The 13,388-nt window shown below is 42.8% G+C and overlaps 1 protein-coding gene across 3 annotated transcripts in view; it reads left to right on the top strand.

Annotated features, from left to right (window-relative positions):
• The window catches only part of SLC20A2 (solute carrier family 20 member 2), a 72,660-nt gene that overhangs the window by 15,918 nt on the left and 43,354 nt on the right, over nucleotides 1–13,388 (top strand). Inside the window, exon 1 of one of the 3 annotated variants that reach the window (XM_019534181.1) lies at nucleotides 2,181–2,449. The exons of 1 other annotated variant lie outside the window; for it this stretch is intronic. The gene's annotated coding sequence lies outside the window, so the exon portion shown is untranslated. Of the gene's footprint in view, nucleotides 1–2,180; nucleotides 2,450–13,388 lie in introns of those variants that run through there. One more of the 3 variants, XM_019534179.1, reaches the window with a different exon arrangement.

Here is a 13,388-nt window from a genome sequence, read left to right on the forward strand (position 1 = left end):
TGTGTGTGTGTGTGTGTGTGTGTGTGTGTGTGTGTGTGTGTGTGTGTGTGGAATATCCAGCTGGTTAACAAGGTGAAGTACTAAATTTAGTATAAAGGCTATATACTTAGTTGCAAATCAATATATTTAATGGCTATCAGCCATAAGAAGCAACCTTTAGGATAACAAAGTACAAATGAAAGATAAGTTTAAAAAAATGGTTATTTAAATAAAGGTGATCTATTTTCTGATTTATGAATCAGCAGCAACTTAATAACCCTAATTCCAGATGAGTCTGAGTTATAAAGTACAATAGATGACATGATTGTGTCCTGAAAACAAAAAAAGCTATTACAAAAAACGGTTTATAGATCTATCTGAAGGTTATACCGTTAGACATTTATCTGATGGGAACTGAGTTGATTTTTTTTTTCTGCTTCTAAAATCTGTTCCTCGTAACTTATTCTGTGTTTATATATAGAGTACTTTGCCTGTTTTTTCAGTGAGAACCCAAGCTGCATGATCTTATGAGAAAAGTTATTCTGCCTTAATAATAACTGAGGTCCCAAACAGTGATTAAGCAGAAGAAAAACTTTAAAGTTGTTTGCTTTTTCTGTGTTGCTTACTTTTATTTGATTTAAAAGTTTAGATATTCTGTCCATATATTATCAAAGTAAAGGTAAAATAATCTTTGTAACAGCACTAGTCTGTGGGGAATTGCATTAAATCAACCCCAGAAATCTGCCGTGTCAGGTCTGAGTTGGTTCATGTCATAGGAAATCCTAGTTTACGAGTTAGTATAAAAATCTGTTAAACTAAATTGATAAGAAATGATTTAATCGGACCTTGTTCTTTGTATTTGGATGCACATGTTTAGTTGTTCCTGTGAGATGCATGAGTGGAAGTTTAGGGAGAGTTGGAGTGGGCTTTAGGGTTTCACAGATTACAGCAAGAGCAGAAAAGATAAGACTTTGTGACATGTTACAATAGAGGTTTACCCTGCCAAATGTCAAAAAATTTATAATGGAAAACAGAAGGAATAGAATTATATTTTATGTTCAACTCCTTAAAGCCACGCTGAATAGTATTTTAAAAGGGATGCATACTCGTGTTCACTCTTGCTTTTTTGTTTTTTATAATAACCCTGGGGCCCAACCATGAGTAGTCTCTCTCGTCTTCACTGGGCAGCTTGTCATTAAGAGTACTGAAATATGTGTATGTACTTGCTAATATGTGGGAGACTCCTTGTGGAAGATAGTCACTTCTCTCATTGACTAAATGACGCATGGATGAGTATGATCTGCAGTTTATTCTGAGAACAGACACCCATTTTAGAAAACCTTAAACACTCATTGCAGGGAAACATGCTGTATTCAGGTATTTGAGACTTAAATTTTGATACTGGTTGCATAGTGGGCTCCTATATCTGCATTTAAGCATTGAAATCACTAGTCTGTTTTTCCCAAAATGTTGAATACCCAGAAATCCCTTTGAAGTATACATCCAGTTCTGAACATTTTTAAGTTTATTGATAAACACAGCTGCACTTGAACTAAGTTTCTGTTTATCAGAAGTTGAAAGCTAGAGTGAAAATTTGCATTCTGTAAACTTCTTTGTAGAAAATACTTTACATCTGCCAAACTTAACATAGGAGGCAGTTGTTTCTGAGCAAATAGTACTTTTCTTTACCATGTATTTAGAAACATATTCCACTTAGGAAAGTGGAACTCAAAATTTTGATGGATTATTTTTAATGTGAACTTCTAATGTGGGAAATCCATAAGAACAAAAGGTTTCCCTCTTAGGCTCCAGTTACGTAAAACTTACATTTTTAACTACAGTATATGCATTCTGAATAGTTCTGTAGACCAAATGGGACTTGACTTATCGAGTAAAGTTATGCACATGAAAAGACCTTTGCAAAACTGGGGATTTATACAGTAGTGTAACATGGAGTTTTCTTAATTTGGTATAAATATACTGTTGCTTGTAAGGACGTCTCAAAAACAACTTGATTGTGCAAAAAACTTCAGGTACTTGCATGGTGTGAAAATGTGTTTTTTCTTCTTTGTGCCACTGCATTGGGGGGGAAAAAAAGGAGAACATTCTGTTTCTTTTAATGTGAGTTTCACTGGATTGGTTTGTACAACTGGTGACGTAGTATTGTGTTATATCAGTACCCACCCCCAGCAAAATTTCCTGTTAAGAGGAGGCAGATTTTCACCCTGCACATACGCTGATGCTTGTCAGTGTTGTCTGCTCTCCTGTGTCAGAGTTAATTTTATCCAGAGGCTGCTGTGTAAGTTGTAGAACTGTTTACCCAGTATAAGATCGTAGGTTCAAATGGGACTGCACTGACTATGATAGGATATCTATTTTAGACTTCAGACTGTATTTACGTTTAGGAAGGCAGTCATTGGAAGAATTAATTTAGCTCTTCTTGTCCTTTGAAACAACTTTCAAATACTGGGTGAGTTTAAGGCTTGTGCATGTTTCTTTTACATAATATATTTTGTTACCCTTTAATGCTTATTGTTTGATATCTCCTAATGCATCTCAAACGTCTAAAGTGTAAAGCCATAAAAAACTTTAGTTTATTAAAGTTCTTCACTCATTTGCTTGAAGAATAACACCTCAGTTCTTCCAGCTAACATCTTAAAGTAACATGAGCAATGGGGACTTGTAGCAGCTTGAATTTTTTTCCAACCTGTTTTACTTTGTTTGTGTAGCAAACTGAAACTTCACGATAACTACTTAAACAAAGCTGCTATTTTGTATTTTCAGCAAATGTTTTCAGCAGCTGTCCTAAACTTACTTAACCCGCACAATAAAATACCATGCTTAATGTGCTGTATAGAATTAGTTAAAACTGCAGTCTGAACCTTGTTTTTGAAATTGCATACATTTTTAGCTTAAATGGGGACAAATGTTTAAATCTTTCAGGGCAGGGAAATAGAAGGGACTAAGAAATGAGGATCCTTTGGAAGTTTGGTAGTTGCAGGTAACAGATCTTCCTCAGTTAATCTGAGACCTTGGAAAGCTATGAATTTCGATACCATTGCCCTTAGAAATAGTTGTTTAAAATTATTATGACATACCCCTTAGTGATAGCTGTAATAGGAATTGGTTGATAAATTAAGTTCTTGTGCGTGCTGTACTTGATTTTGATTTTAAAATAATAAGTTGGATCTCTTGTGTCCTGGAGAGTAAAGCTTGCATCATACTTGGCCCTGCGACAAGTATGTCATGTAATTTAGGGCCATATAGGGATGTTCTTAGCCTAGAACCACTTAAATTACACTATGTTCCATGTTACAGATACAATATTAGTAGCTTTAATGGATAATTTTGAGTGGTGCAGCCTGCAGAGCAACGAGGGAAGATGTGAGCAATTAACGTCAATTTTATTTGCTTGTGTTTTCAGTTAACAAGTCAAATTTGATTTCCATGCAACCTTATATTTATTGCTAGTAGAGTAAATCGCAGCACTTGTTAGATGTTGCAGGATACCTATATCTGCAGACAGGGAATAGACACCAGACAAACTGTATTTGAGTATAAAACTTCATTATATGCACGTTTGTGGGGTGTGAATTACAAAAAGTTCCAGTGTACTAAGGTTTTTAAACTGACTTTTCAGCTAATGATATCTAGCCATTCCTCACTCTTCAGTGCAGATACAATGCAATTGCTTAAAAGAAAATGTCCATTGTTTTGAAACACTGCATGAAAGAACTCCTGATGTGCTTCATGTCTGAAGAAGGGCAGTATTTGTAACATTTGCCCTTAAAGTGGTTCATTTACAGCTGCCCTTTTTATTTTTGCTCATATTGAAGCAGCAAAAAAATGCTATTATACTGAGTCCCACTGAAGAACATTGTTGCTCTCCTCATCTGTTGAATGTCATTTAAAAAAGTTAGCTTCAATCAACTGTTGTGGGGGAAATGTTTGCATCACAATCAGTTTTTAAATGGACTGACATTAACCCAGTAGATTCTATTCTAGTTGTCCTGGGGACCACTGAAAGATACTCTCCCAGGTCTCAATTGTTGGTCGTTTCCTTTATTCAGCATGCTTGTTCTGCCTGGCTGTTTAGTAACAAGTTCCGGTTGCCCCCTTGGACTCTGAACTTGATAGTAATTCTTTCACCTTTCACTTCTGTAGCTGATGGTTTCTTACCCTTAGCGTTCTCTTTGGCAGCCATTCCACTGGTCAGAAAGGTCAAAACCTGGCAGTGTGATTCTTCCAATTTTTAAGAAGATACTGGTCTACACTTAAAAATTTACTGTATACTTAGTAGCGGTTGCAGCAATTTTCCAAGTATAAACAGGTCCTAAGAAGGTGCTGGTTATTATTTTTTGACTTCTTCCTAAGGGTCCTCTTATCATTCTGGATTAATCAAGACACTTCTTTACTAAGGTGCTGTGCTGAATTCCGCGTTAGTAAAGAAATGGCACTTAATAGTTGCAGAGCTCTGAAATAGTGCTTAGTTAGAGGCATGAAGTGGAGATGGCAAGGAACTACTGCTTTCCACAGATCAGAGCATTTCTTTTTCTTTGTGTACCAGGGTTGTATGCTGAGGTTCCAGGCCTCAAAGACCACTATAACCAGATGGATGGAGATAAGAGCTTGTATACTAGGTCCAGGCACGTGAGATTGGATGAAGGAGCTATTACTGAAAAAACTTGTACCCATCTGTGACAGGACGGTACCTAGGGGTGCCGTGACCTCCCCTAGCGCCTTTGCCTACCGTGCCAAGTCTGGGTCCCGAACGCACCCTCTATCTCGCCCGCCACGTCTTTGATCTTATTATCATCAATGGGAGGCTGCCTTCTTGCCCCCTTGGCATGGGGCCGGTCTTGATACCATGATTCCGGGGCTACTCCCTGTGTCGGCCCGTCTCGGAGACTGTTCTACGTAGCCTGCTCTCTCTCTCTTCGGGCTCCCTAGTAGACTCACCCTTCTCTCCGGGACCTTCCACTGGGCTTGCCCCCTTCCGGGCTTCCCCTTCACAGGCAGTGCCCCACTGGGCCTGCCCAATGTCCAATATACTCGCACCTCATGTGCTCCCCTGCCCGCTCTGGGGCCCTTGCTCGCGCTCTCCGCCTGCACTCGAGCCTGTGTTCACGCCTCGCGCGTGCCCGCCCACACTGGGGCCTGCTATGCCCGACTCGGGCTTCCTATGCTTGCACTCCTCATGCTGCTGCCCGCACCCGGGCCTGTGCTTCGTCTCTCGCGTGCCTGCCCCCACTGGGACCTTCGATGCCCGACTCGGGCTTCTTAAGGTTGGGGCTCAGGCGGGCTTAGCCTCACCTGGCCCCCAGACCTGCCTTCTCAGGTCTATGCCCCACTGGGGCCATTTCCAGTTGGGGCTTATCCCAATATTGCCCCCACTGGGCTGGGGTCAGGACACCCCACTACGCAGCACCCTCTGTGGTGCTAGGAACTCCCCCAGTTTACTGGGGAGCTCCTGATGAGACCTCCTCCACCCCTACAGCCTCGCCCGGTCCTCCGGTATAACAATAACTAAACAGAACCACAAGCCACACGGCCGTAACATAACAATAAGCCTACCGACTAGAACGTACACTCCTGTCAGGGTTCTCCCCCGCCCCCATAGACTCAGTCAGTCAGTCAGTCTGCCGTGCCGTGCCGTGCCCTGCTCCTGCAGCTGCCAGAGGGGAACTAGCTCTGGCTTTAGCCTTCTCTGTTTATGAAGGCCAGGCCCTGCCCCCTGGCAGTCAGCTGACCCAATTAGTATCCATAATAACTGGCACCTGCTGCCCTAATGAATGGCAGCTAGGCCTATATCATCACTATTCAGTAGCAGGCACCCTAGTGCTCTGCTACACCATCACTTTCAATTATCTTAGTTAAATGATCATGCAGTTCTTCACTGCAAAATTAACTTGAATTTCTTCACCTGTCTTTTCTTCCATACTGCCCATAACTCTATTGCTGTGGTGCTTTTGGCTTGAGTTGGCCATTCCACTGGGGGTATAGCAAGAGGTATAATTAGCATCATAACTGTGCTGCTAATCCAGATTCCTCAAACAGTGTCAGTATGGCCACTGAAGTACAAGTTAGGCTAACCGGAAAGGAGTTAACACTCATGTAAATAACCTGAGCCAACACAGCAGTAAAGATGCATTGCATTCAGAGAGTCCTGGCACAGAGCTGATTTTTGTTCTCATTGGTGCCACAAGTCAATTTGAAGATTTTTTAAATTCTAGAATGCTGATTTAATAGCATTTTACATTCACTTTACATAGGTGTGAATGAGTGCAGAAGGTACAAGGTTGGGAAGAAACAGGCCAACGCCTTTCAAGTCTTAAATACAGAACATGGAACTTAAAATTTGGCATTCTTCTGCTGCAGGGCATTTTCCCCCCCATGTCCTTGCTGTCATAAAAACAACATGGGACACCTCTGACTCTTAGATTAGATTAGTACGTGAGGGAATGCTTACATAGCTTGGCATACCAGAGAAATCCTTGCTCTCAAAAAGAAGCATTCTACAGGCTGTAATCTGTGTTAAGCCACTGGTAGATTTCTGCAAAAAACCTTGATCAAAATGTCTTCCTTATTTCTACAAGGCCCCACAGCTGAACTCATGTCTGTTCTATATTTTTGGGGGGTTCAGAGATACGGCTCTCCTTCCCCCCCACCAAAGGCGAAACTACCAGTAGTATCTCTTAATGGTTCAAAGGTAACCTACAACCTTATTTTTAACTAAGCTTCCTGTCCCTCTGCTACCTTTCTCCCCTTTTATTTTAAACTTTAATATTATGCTGTTAAAGAGGATGAGGAGTTGATTTTTATTTTATTCTGTGTGTTCCCTTACCTTAGAAATGTCAGGGATGTCAAATCTGACCTCCCATGTTTTGCTGGGGGATGTGTGGATTTTGAGCTGTCACTTTGCATGAAGTGACAGGAGTGATGAGTCTTTAACCATGACATCCTTTCTCCCAAGCCCTCATAACCTTGCCTTCAGCAGCAGGCTTGCATAGCAGCTTCTGAATTTTTTTATAGAGTATTTCAAAAAGGACAAGTGCAAAGTCCTGCGCTTAACACAGAACAATCCCATACACCGCTACAGGCTGGGGACTGGCTGGCTAAGCAGCAGCTCTTCAGAAAAGGACCTGCAGGTTAGTGGACAATAAGCTGAACATGAACCAACAGTGTACTCTTGTTCCGAAGAAGGCTAATGGTATACTGGGCTACATATTACTAGGAGCACTGACAGCAGATTGAGGGAAGTGATTCTTCCCCTGTCTTTGGCACTGATGAGGCCACATTGGGAGTATTGTGCCCAGTTTTGGGTCCCCCACTCCAGAAAAGATATGGACAAATTGGAAGGAGTCCAGCAAAGGGCAACAAAAATGGATAGAGGGGTCAGGCACTTGACTTATGAGTACAGACTGAGGGATCTGGACTTATTTAGTATTGTGAATAGGAGCCTTCAACTCCCTGAAGGGTGGTTTCAGAGAGGATGGAGCTAGACTGTTCTCAGTGGTGGCAGATGATAGAACAAGGAGCAATGGGCTCAAGTTGCAACAGGGAAGTTTAGGTTGGATATTAGGAAAAACTTTCTCCCTAGGAGGGTAGTGAATCAGTGAAACAGGTTACCCAGAGAGGTTGTGGAAGTTCCATCCTTAGTGGTTTTAAGACCCAACTAGACAAAGCCTTGGCTGGGATAATCTAATTGGGGCTGGTCCTGCTTTGAATGGGGTTAGACTGGATGACCTCCTGAAGTCCCTTCCAACCATCATTTTCTATGATCCTGTGATTCTTCACCCTCCAGCCAAGTATGGGAGGCTCATCAGCCATCATGAACAATGCTGTGGGGTATGCTGCAGACTTGTTTTAGGATAGCTTTGGTCCTTAGGTAGCTAATAAGAGTGCTTTAGTTCATTTTTGTGTCATTGATAGCCTCTATTGAACCAGTTTTGGACTTTGGAGTCAGTACCAGCTGATTGGGGCTGAGTGACCTTCTAACATACTGGTGGAAAATAAAGTCCCAGTACCGTCCCTATTCCAAGAGCACACTGCAGGCAGACTGTCTCTGTGGGACCAAAGAGGATATGGGGCACCATGGGTGGGGGGAGGGGTGTCCTTGGGTGAGCAATCATGTGGGAGTACAAGAGGGATCATAGATGTGGGAGCTGAGGGAGGATCCTGATTAAGAAGCTAATTAGTTGGGTTTCCTGCCTTGCATGTGCAACTCTGATCAAGCCCTGCAGGTTCCTTCCTTATCTCAGAGATAACCTAGCTCATTCCTGCATTTGGAAAAGAAATGTTGCTTTAATAAAAGAGAAGAAATCCTCTTACTAAATGGCTGGGTTGGAATTAAGGTGATTGCAGTGGTCTGTATCCATCTAGAACTTTAGCTTTCACCTCTGCATGCACAAAGGCTGGCAAACCGGGAAATTCTTAGCAAAGGTTTTTCCACATGAACCCCAAAAAGATGCTGGGGAGCACTTTCTATCCAACAGGACCTTAATTCTGCCCCCATTGGGTTGCCACAAGGGGCTTATAGTCAGAAGACCTTACCCCTCTAACAAATGTTGCTATTTGGTCTTTCTATCCAACAACAGGTTTTCAATTTGCAGAAATACCACAAAGAGGACTTGCTGTCAGAAAAGATAGAAAAGTTTGGCTGGTGTGCTGGAGTGAAGGGATTACTCATACATTTCTCTGCCTCCCTATGAACCTAACAGATTTGATGCAATGGGATGTGGCCCTCTAGCCACTATAGATGCCCTGTATTGTACAACCTAAACAAAATGCTATTCAGTATCTCCACAGCCATTTTCTACTGCAGAAAATATAATTAGGGGACTGCAGAGTGGCATAAAAGGGAGCCAGAAACATGGTGGATGAATGTGAAGCAAAAAGGGGTCTGAAGATGCATAGCTACGTACTTGACCATCATCAGAGTATCTGAGCACCTCGCAATGATTCATGAACTGATCCTCATGGTCAGGGCCATCCCTTGGTGGGGACGAGGGGTGGTGAATTGGTGTGACCACTCCGGGCCCCACGGACAGCGCCAGAAGGGCCCCGCGGATAGTGCCATTGTCGCATGCTGAGGGCGCCACCACTCCACGCGTTTGCACTCCAGCCGCTTGCCACCCCAGCCCTGCCTCTCCCCTGCACAGGTTCTGCACAGGCTGATATGCCCTGGGCCCTGCACACCCTAAGGGTTAGCTCTGCTCATGGTATCCGTGTAAGGCAGAGAAGAATCATCTCTGTTGCACCAATGGAAACTTGAGGCACTGAAACATTCAACAGCTTGTCTAAGATCACTTGGTTAGTTTGTGGCAGAGCAGGGAGATTGAACCCAGGTCTCCATCATCCCAGTCTAGCCTTTTGCCTATTATACCTGCACCTTGTCCCAGATCATGATTCTCAGTAAGGGTGCTGGGAATTCAAAGAGGAATCTGTAGCACCAAAAGCATTTAGCCTTATTGTGGTTTCTGACTTTGCAATAGAAGAATTGCTCTATTATTTCTTCAGTAGTAGAAAATTAAGTGAAAGCTAAATGCTGGGATTTTCTAAGGGGGTGTCTTGGGTCTAAAAGAGTTAAGAGATACTGCCTTGAATCGTCCAAGAAACTCTGAAATACATGAGACAGAATATGTGAAGTTGGTAATAAATATATTCAACATAGGAGCAGAGATGCTTCTACCATTTCTCATGGTGTTTCCCTGCTTCAAAGTACATTTCACGGTGGAGGAATGCACAACGTTCACTTCACACCCAAATTGTTTTTCACTAAGAATTTTAAGGTGACTGTACCATGCTTTAGTAGCAGTGAATGTGTCAGAAAGCTACTGTAGCACTACTCAGGTGGTTGAAGATGTGAAGCTGAAGGCTCAAATGTCCCAATAGCCACCTAATGTCAGTCCGAGAGAACCTTCCAAAATTACTACTTTCAGGCTCCAAGACTCCCTAGGCCTAGTCTCCTCAAAGCAGAATAAAAATGGAGCAAAAATGATTTAGCTGTTGTGAAATGTAGGGAAAGTTTAAAAGGAATCTGTTACCTGTGGTTTCAAAAGTGAAGAATAATGAGCATTGCAATATCTTAGTTTCCATCAAAAGAGTTCATTAAATACTTCTATTTGTTTATCTAGTTGGGGCTGGTCCTGCTTTGAGCAGGGGGGTGGATAAGATGACCTCATAAGGTCCCTTCCAACCCTCATTTTCTATGATTATGATTTTCCGTTGATTCAGTTAGAATGATTATGGGAGTATGGATTTGATACTTTTTGTTTTCATAGATTGTAGAGTTGGAAGGGACCCTGAAGGATAGTCGTGTCTGACCCCCTGCCCCGGGCAGGAAAAGGACTGAGGTCAGACAACCTGAGTCAGGTGCCTACCTAGCCACCTCTTGAAGACCTCCAAGCTAGGTAATAGTACCACCTCTCTTGGCAGCCTGTTCCAGATTCCAGCCACCCTTACTGTGAAGAATTTTTTCCTAATGCCTAACCTGAATCTACTTTCCACTAGTTTGTACCCATTATTTCTAGTTACTCCTGGGGGTGCCCTGGTAAATAGTGCATCTCCAACTCTCTGTTGTCCTCCTTTGATAAACTTACAGGCTGCTACAAGGTCTCCCCTCAAAGGTCTCTTGTGAAGGCTGAAGAGATCCAGATCTCTCAACCTCCCCTCATAGAGTTTTGTATGGAGGCCAGTAATCATACGAGTGGCTCTCTGGACCCTCTCCAGATTCTCTGCATCCCTCTTGAAGTGCAACCCCCAGAACTGGATACAGTACTCCCAACCATAGACTGACTAATGCCACATAGAGAGGGAACATCACCTCCCTTGATCTGTTGGTCATGCATCTGCTAATGCACGACAAGGTGCGATTGGCTTTGTTGATGGCTTCATTACACTGTTGACTCACGTTCATCTTGGAGTCATAGTTGACTCCCAAGCTCCCTCTCAGCTGCTGAGCTGCTGAGGAGGTCATGCCCCAACCTATAGGTGTGCTGGAGATTCCTCCTCCCTAGGTGGAGTATCTTGCATTTGTCTTTGTTGAATTGCATCCTATTTCGTTCTGCCCATTGACCCAATGTGTCCAGAGTGGCCTGAATCCGCTCCCTGCCCTCCAGTGTGTTAACTTTGCCCCATAAAGTCCATACCCTCATTCAAATCGCTGGTGAAGATATTAAATAACAACAGCCCAAGGACCAATCCCTGCGGGACACCACTGCCCACCTCTTTCCAGGTCGAAAATGACCCAACTACCACCACTGTCTGTGTGCAATCCCTAAGCCAGTTAGCCACCCACCTGACTGTGTAAGCATCCACTCCACAGCCTGCTAGCTTCCTTATGAGAATAGGATGTGGAACAGTATCGAAGGCCTTCTTAAAGTCCAGGTAGATGACATCTGCCTCAGCTCCAGTGTCAAGGCAGTGTGTGACCTGGTTGTAAAAGGCTATAAGGTTTGTCAGGCAGGATCTACCTGTGACAAACCCATGCTGGTTTTCTTTCAGCATCATTTCCCCTGCTGGGCCTTCACAAATACACTCTTTAATGTTTTTTTTCCAGCGTTTTCCCAAGGATAGAGGTAAGACTGACTGGCCTAAAGTCACCTGGCTTATCCCTTCTCCCCTTCTTAAAAGTGGGCACCACATTGGCTCTTTTCCAGTCCTCAGGGACCTGGCCGGACCACCGTGAGTGCTCAAACAGCCGTGCCAGCATCTCGGCTACGACACTGGCTAATTCCTTCAGCACCCGTGGCTGGAGGTTGTCTGGGGCTGCTGACTTGTACCCATCCAGCCCCTCCAAGTGCTCCTTAACTAAGTCAGCACTAACCATTGGTGGTCTAGTGCCTTCCAGACATCTGTCTATGTTCAAAGATGGACATTCATTCCATCTTTGTTCATTCAAAGATCTCCGGCATCCCATGGATATGCAGAATCTCCTTTAGACTTATCTTAGGTTGTCACTAGTTCAGAGGCTCTTGGGTCTTTTCCAATTGGGACCTTCATCTGGTTTTCTCCATATGACTTTAATCCCTCAATGCTTTGGGGTCATGGGAAGAAACTGTGGTGGTCTTGGTGGATGAGATGTGTGGGATTAGGTTGGGGCTATTGCTAGGCAGTTTTGCATGGAGATGCTGGTGGGGTGAGGTGGGTGCCTTCCTCTTACTCACAGTGTCTTGAGAAATGCTGCTCAAATGTGATGTGAAGCTAACTGAGAGATTTTTAGCTGCTGGAGAGAGGCCACTGGCTCCTTGAAAATTCACATTGCTCTGGGACAAGGTAATGTAGGTACGGAGAGAAAGGGAGGAATGAGAAGTTGCTACCTGAGTAACTCTTGAGCCTACTGGGCACTTAGGTTTTGACCATTTTGTTTCAACATCTGGCTGTCTTTTGTGATGCAATCTGAGGTCTTTACCTCATGAGAACCATGGCTGTAGCTTATGATCTCATTAAAGTTACATTGCTATACATGAGAAAATGCGAACTTTGTGAGATGACAAGCCCTTACCTCTTCAAAGGTAAATCATTTGGAGGGCTCTGAGACAATCGGCTCACGTGTACGAATGAATGTAGCCCATCTGTTTGAAAATGAGTTCAGAGAAAGATATTCTTTCCCAGATAGATGTTGAATGATTGTTTTGTTTGGCTTGGTAACTGCATCTCCTCTTTACAGCAGTAAAGAAGGGAGAAGAAACTACTGGTTATGTATGTAGATAATCAGGTTTTTTGTTTCTTTTTTGAGTATTTTAAACTGGGTATACTGGCTCCTGTTGAGAGAAATATTAAGATTTACAGGCTGGAAAGTTAGATCCTGAATGAGATTAATATAATGCAGTTGTGTGTTTTCTTAAAATAAAACAAGGCTTTCTCTTGAAATCAACTCCTGCCTGTGCATTTCTGTTTTTGAAAAACTGATCAAGTAGGGCAAAGAGAAATTTTGCTTCCAAGATTGCTAGAAATCTCTGAAAGTTGCACGAGAACATTGTTTATTTGAGGCTAGTTACTTTAGTAGTACATTGTAATTTGTCTTACTAGGGGAAAGATCAGATTACTTTTTGTTCACTTTTTTAGTCAAACTTCTCTTCTCTCACCTGGATCTATGTAAATATGTATGTGGGTACATTGACATAAATATGGAGAAAAATCAAACTGCTCCACTGATTGGAAGGCCATGTGACTAAGAGGCTGTAACATGCCTCCTAATCTACACATGAGAGCAACAGCACGTAAATATTTGCAGACATTTTCAAGATTTCTGTAGAGTTTAATGGATAGATATAATTCCTTCTCTCATTAAAGTCCAGATCCTCACCTGCACCGGATGTAAATTGATAGTTTCATGGAGGTAGCTGGAAATGGGCCATCTGGGGCCTCAAAATATGGTTTATATAAGCCAGTTACTTGATACAAGA

Source organism: Crocodylus porosus, unplaced genomic scaffold (genome assembly GCF_001723895.1).
Source record: "Crocodylus porosus isolate Cpor-Errol unplaced genomic scaffold, CroPor_comp1, whole genome shotgun sequence".
Classification (NCBI taxonomy): Eukaryota; Metazoa; Chordata; order Crocodylia; family Crocodylidae; genus Crocodylus; species Crocodylus porosus.